The sequence below is a fragment of the Mus pahari genome, chromosome 13 (assembly GCF_900095145.1).
Source record: "Mus pahari chromosome 13, PAHARI_EIJ_v1.1, whole genome shotgun sequence".
NCBI lineage: Eukaryota > Metazoa > Chordata > Mammalia > Rodentia > Muridae > Mus > Mus pahari.
This window is the reverse complement of record NC_034602.1, coordinates 7,426,931-7,433,220: the sequence shown is the minus strand read 5'-3', so window position 1 is coordinate 7,433,220 and position 6,290 is coordinate 7,426,931. Positions and strand designations below refer to the sequence as shown.

The window sequence follows — 6,290 nt, the reverse complement described above, 5'->3', positions numbered from 1 at the left end:
TTCCCAAGCGCCTAAACTGCACGCCCCACAGTTTATGCCAACCTCTGCCCGTGTTATTCCCGTTCTTCACTGCGGTGCCCAAACCCAGGCCTCTAAAACGGATCCAAGGCCCAGGGCCTACCATCCGGCACCTATGTGCTCTTTTCGGTCCTTCGCCGCCGTCTATTTCGCTGTAGAAAGAGGGTGTGCTCTCCCTTTTCCGAGCACAGACCCCATCCTAAGGGCGGATGCTGGGGCCCCAGGACGAGGACTCCGAGGTTGGCGGGAGCGCGAGGGGGCGGGCCGCCAGGGAACGGGGAGGGGAGGGGGGAAGCCGAGAGACGAGCAGCGCGCGCGGCGCTCAAACTCGCGCGGCCTTCTGCTCACGGGCGAGCCCCACCCTCTCCGTCACCAAAGGCGCCCAGCCAATGGGCGAGCCGGAAAGGCCGGGCTTACAAGCGAGGGACCGAGAGGGGGAGCCACTCGAGGGGGAAGGGATGTAGAAGGCGGGCTGCACTTGACTGACAGCTCACTCAAGCCAATCGTCTGTGAGGCTTCTCCGCTCTCCGCTTTGCTGGGCTCTGTTCGACGTCCCACCTTCTCTTCCTCCCCCTCCCCACTCCTCTGCGACCCGCCCCGCCTCCCCTCCCCCACTCTGCGGGCAAATCACTGCTGGAAAGAGGCGGGGGCCTAAGCGGCAGGCTCGTGTGGAGCCTTGAGGTAGGATTGACGGGCGCTCGGACCAATAAGAGGTAGGCTGATGGCGCGGCTGTGGCCGGGGCCGACCAATGGGCGCGCGGCCTGGGGGCGGAGGCCCAGGTTCCAAACGCTCCGCGGCGCCATGGGCTGAAAACTCAACCGAGATGGAATCTCCCAGTCTGAACCGGTTTCAACCGGTTCCGAGTTTGAGGCACTAGGAGGAGGGGGAGAAGCGGCTGCAGCGGCCGCGGCAGGAGCAGCGGGAGCTTCAGCATCAGCGGGAGCAACAGTCGCTACAGCCCCGGCGGCCGTGCCTGTTCCAGCCTTCGCTGCAGCAGTCGTGCAACCATCCCGAGGGGGAGGGGGGAGGCACCAGTCGCCGAGGAGCACGCGAAGGGGGGAAAGTTTAGGCTAAGCCCGGGTGGGGGGGCCCGGCGCCGGAGCGGCGTGAGCGAGGGAGCCCTGTGCGGTCGGGGGAGCCGGACTGCAACTGGCGGCAGAGCGGCCCCGGCCGGCCGGACTCGCGCTGCTGCTCCCGCCGCCGCCTGTGGCTGGAGGGTCCTGGGCTCTGTCTCACGGACCGGCCCGCTCCCCTCCCCCTTCCTGCCCTCCCCGGCCGGGCGGGAGCATTTATTCCTCGGATTAATTCCCCTTTTTGGTGGGGCGCGTGTGTGTGCGTGCGCGCGTGAGTGTGCGTGAGTGTGTGTTGGGTGGAGTTGTCCCTGGAATAGTAAATACTGAGCTTTTTTTTTTTTTTTTTGCCCGTCTCTGCTTTTTAATTTCTTTTTTTATTTAAGGTGGGAAAACTGTGAAACCCACCTTGATTTCCTCCCCTCTCCCTCCTCCCCACCTTCCCTCGCCCCAAGCCCGGACAAGGAAGGAAGGAGCAGTTGGTTGAATTTCTGGGTAAGTCGGTCGTGTGCTCGGGGCCGAGGGTCGGGCGGCGGCGCGGCGGGCATGAGGCGAGGAGGCGGGCGGCGGGCGCGGGGCCCTCGACGGAGCCCGAGATTGAATGGAAGCGCTTCTGTGGCTCGGTGATGGAGGTGGGGAGGCGGCCGCGGGAGGGGAGCGCTTGCTGGGTCATCTTCGTGTGCGGGTGGCGGTGGAGGAAGGCGAGGAGCGTGGTGGTGAGGCTGAGCCCCCTGCGCGTGGGTGGAAGGGCTTCCCCAGTCCAAAGGGCTGGGGGGAGTCGGGGGTGATTTCGGGAACGTCTCTGTAAATTATTAGGAGTGGAAGTTTCCAGAAATATTTAGTGCAGCAGCATTGAAACGTCCGCCTGCATCACGTGGCCCCCTCGGTGGAGAGCTTGGGATGGGGGAGGGAGGGGCTACCGAGTCCCTTCTGTGAGGAAACTCGAAAGCCTTGTGGGTGATTTTTGTTGTTGTTGTTGGTTTTGTGAGTGTGTGTGTAACAAGAAGTAGGAAAGTCGAGTTAATTTCTTTTTTTCGGGGACCTGCAGTTGGGGTTCCGTGTTGTAGGTTGTTTTCGCCCGGGGCATATATGTCTTGTTGGTGAAACGGTGTACTGCTGGCTGTGGACAGTGAATGATGCCCCCTCCCTGATCCTCCTCCTGGTTTCTTGAGTTTGCGGTGGAGGAGAGGAAGTGGTGGTAGAGGATGCACTGAATACTCTCCGAGGCGGGACCTCGGATCACTCAGAGGACATGCTGCATAGAGAATAGGGCGGTGAACTTAAGGCGCCGGGTCTAAATGCCTCCTCCGAGTATGGGCGGGGTGAGTGCGTGCTCCTGTGAGCTATAGTTAGAAGTGCTGAGAGTGGTTCGGGTGGGAAGCCAGGGGAGGGCGGGCCCTTCCTAGTGAGGCGTGTGTTTCTTACTGAATGAAGCAGGCGATTGCCCACACACCGAGTAGCAGCAGTCTTTTGTAGCATCTTGTTTTTTGACTCATTGTGAACTTACCTTTTAGATGGCAACTGGTAGGTAGTGTTTTGCTGCTTGCATTGTATATGGGCAGTCACTTGTAGAGTCACAGCATTGCTTGATGGATTCCTACTGTTCACAGTCCAGTGAGTGGGATTGGGGGACACCACCGCGAAAGGTGAACCAGTGAGCAAGTGAATAGTCCCTCCGTAGCTGCACTACTTACTGCGTGTGGGTCACGGCTGATAGTGGAAAGAATATTTGGAAGCTGTTTGATTTCTACTGCTACATGTGCTTGGCATTGACCTCAGAGCCGCCATTTCTGGATTACCTATAGTTGAAGATAACGGCTAGTTCCAGGAAAGGCCAACAACTGTATTTAAGTATTCTTAGATTGCACCCCTTCTCCCACATGAGTCTAGTATCTGAATTCTTAGAGAAGACTAACTTGAAAATGAAACATAGGACTTAAGTGTAGGGGCACTTGACTAAACATTTAATCTTTTTTTTTTTTTTTTTTTTTTTAAAGAACTATAAATTGTGATAGTGTCTGAGACAAGTTGGTTGCAATTTTTAACCATAAAGTCGAAAAATCTGTTTTAATCTGTAAAAGTTGACACTTGAAGGTATTGGAAAGAATACTATTTGTTCGTGGGATTTGTATATTAGTGTTTGATCTGTTCTTCCCTTCTTAAGACAGGGTCTCACTGTATATTCCAGTCTCTGCTTCCATCTTTTCTGGGATTGCATGTCTGTTATCCCATTCATCTCTTAGAGAGGGGAGTGTTTTGGGTTTTGAGCCTTATAAATGAGGCTACTGGCCTTGGTGTTAATCTTCCAGGTGCTTTCTTTAATTTTTAATATATAATTTATTTTTACTTTTACTTTATGTTTGTTGGTGTTTTGCCTGCATGTATATCTGTGTGGAGGTGTCAGAAAACCAGAAATTGGAGTTACAGATCAGTGTGGGTGCTGGGAATTGAACCAGGGTCCTTTGGAAGCACAGCCTCTGAGCTATGTCTCCAACAGCCCAGTTTGTTCATTCCCTCCCTCCTCCTCCCTCCCTCTTTCTTTTCTTCCTTCCTTTTCTTCTTTCTTTCTTCTCTCTCTCTTTCTTTCCTTCTTTCCTTCTTTCTTTCTGGTTTTCCTGAGACAGGGTTTCTCTGTATAGCCCTGGCTGTTCTGGAATTCACTCTGTAGACTCAGAAATCCACCTGCCTCTGCCTCCCAAGTGCTGGAATTAAAGGCCTGTGCCACCACTGCCGGGCTCCAGCCCAGTTTCTTTATCTTTACATGAGTGTAAATGTGAGCATATCTCTACCTATGAAAGAATGTTTGGACTCTTGAGTTTGAGTAGGGAGCACAGACAGGCCTTTGTCTTCCAACAGTAGTATGCTGGATTCATCTTCCCGGCTTTGGTTTAGCCTTGGCCTGATTATTGGCTACTTGAGATAGGGCTTCATAGCTCAGGCTGGTCTTAAACTCTGTATGTAGGTGAGGCTTGGTCTTGATTTTCTGACTTGAGTGTCAAGAGTGCTGGGGTTCTAGATGCACACTTCTGGTTTGAAACCCAGGAGTTGATGCATAGTAGTGCACTTCAGTGACTGAGCCAGACCTAATCTTTGATATATTATAACTAAGTTTTATTTTGGGCATGATTAATAAAAAAAAAACCTTTGTGTTGAAGTATCAGCAGCACTACCACGGAAGTACAGTGGAGAAACTACTTGTCCTAGCTGTGTTTTGAGACTACAAAGCCTTGGCTAAAGGGAAGGCTGAGGTGATCATTCCTTGTTTTTTATTCAGGATCTCTGCAGTCCAAAATGTCCTGGAATTCACACTTCTGCCTTCACCTCCTATCCTAGGTGATGAGATATAGGACTAAACCACCAAGGCCCACTTTGTACAGGTTTCAAAGTGTTATTTTAAGAAAAGGATGGTACAGAATGGCTCAGCAGTTAAGAATTCCTGCTGCTCTTGGTCTCTCCATTCTGGGTGGCTCATAATCTCTGACTCCAGCTCACTGGGATCCCACCTTGCTCAGGCCTATACAGGCACCTGCACTCAGGCACATAGACCCACACACAAACACAGTAAAATGTAAAGTCTTAAAAACACAACCTTTTTTGTACCAACCTAATTATTCAGAAACGGCACGATCAAGCACGTTATTCATTTTCCAAATCCTGGAGGTTTTGTAAACACTGCTGTAAAAGGTATTGTGGATATGCTTAAAGTATCCTCTTTAAATGGCATGCAAAATTGTTTAAATTTGAACTACAAACCAAATTACACCTGTAGTCACAGTTCCTGGAAGGTTGAGGCAGACAGAGTATTCATATGCAGCTCTATAGTTAGGAGAGGATCCAGCCTGTAATCTCCAAGCTGTATTGAGTCTGAGGCAGAAGGGGTGGTAAGTTCAAGGGTTGCCTGGCTAGAGTGACTTCATTGCCAGTTAGCAACTCTGTCCTATCTGAAAATAAAACCAAGGGGTGGAGAAATATAGCCGAGTGATAGTGTGCTGTGCCTAGCATTTACAAAGTTCAGCCCCTCGGTACCACAAAAATACGAAAAGTTGGCAGAATATTTATAAGCTGTGTACACTTTGGAGGTAAGAGATCAACTTGTGGGGACCAGGTCTCTCCATCGTGTGTGTGTGTGTGTGTGTGTGTGTGTGTGTCTGTCTGTCTGTCTGTCTGTCTGTCTGTCTGTCTGCGCACGCTTGCATACGTGTAGGTCCCTTGGATTGAACTCTGGCTATTTGGCTGCAAGTACATTAATCATTGGGCTATTTTGCCAGGCCCTGTTGCCCAGAATATAATAGTTTTTTTTAATTGCCTTATTTTTTGATATACTTAGTTTTGGGTGCAGCTTTATTATGTAGATCTAGCTATCGTGGAATTGGCAGTGTAGCTCAGGCTGGTATCACAGAGCGTTACCTGCCTTTGACCCCACCTCTACCGCCTCAGTGTTGCAGCCAAGCCTGCCTTAGGTTTTTTGGTTGGTTGGTTTAAGACAAGTTCTTACTGTGTATCTCAGACTGGTCTCCAATGCAGGAATGTGATCCCCTTACCTCCATAATGCTGGAATTGGAGGGGTGAGCTCCACATGTTCTTCTCTGGTTAGTTTCTCAAAGCTAACACTGCTCAGGATTGACTAGTTGAATCAGTAGAGCTACACATTTTGGAGGTGGGGCTCAGAATGCCTTTGAATCATGAGAGCCCCTTAGTTATGTTCCTCCCTTCCTCCTGTCTAAGATGGGGTTTTACTGTTTAGTCCAGGCTAACTTTGGATTCATGGCTTGGTTCATTTTGTTTTTTGCTTTTTTGAGACAGGGTTTTTCTGTGTAGCTCTTGCTGTCCTGGAATTCACTCTGTAGACTAGGCTGGCCTCAAACTCAGAAACCCACCTGCCTCTGCCTCCCGAGTGCTGGGATTAAAGGCGTGCGCCACCACTGCCCAGCTCTTGGCTTGGTTCTTACAGTGAGTTTTATTTCCTTTTGGTTCAAGTGTATACTTGAAGATTTCGATTTCTTTCAGATAAGATCTTTCTGTATATCTCAGACTGGCATGGCACTTGTCAGTAGTTATATATAGCCCAGGGTGGCTTCACATTAAAGACTCCTTGTCTCAGCCAGGCGTGGTGGCGCACGCCTTTAATTCCAGCACTCAGGAGGCAGAGGCAGGCGGATTTCTGAGTTCGAGGCCAGCCTGGTCTACAAAGTGAGTTCCAG

General features: G+C 51.0%; 1 protein-coding gene across 1 annotated transcript in view; it reads left to right on the top strand.

Moving 5' to 3' along the window:
- The first annotated feature begins 796 nt into the window (after positions 1–796).
- Xpo1 (exportin 1) overlaps positions 797–6,290 on the top strand; it is a 45,192-nt gene continuing 39,698 nt past the window's right edge. Inside the window, exon 1 of the mRNA XM_021211326.2 lies at positions 797–1,584. The gene's annotated coding sequence lies outside the window, so the exon portion shown is untranslated. The remainder of the gene's footprint in view (positions 1,585–6,290) is intronic.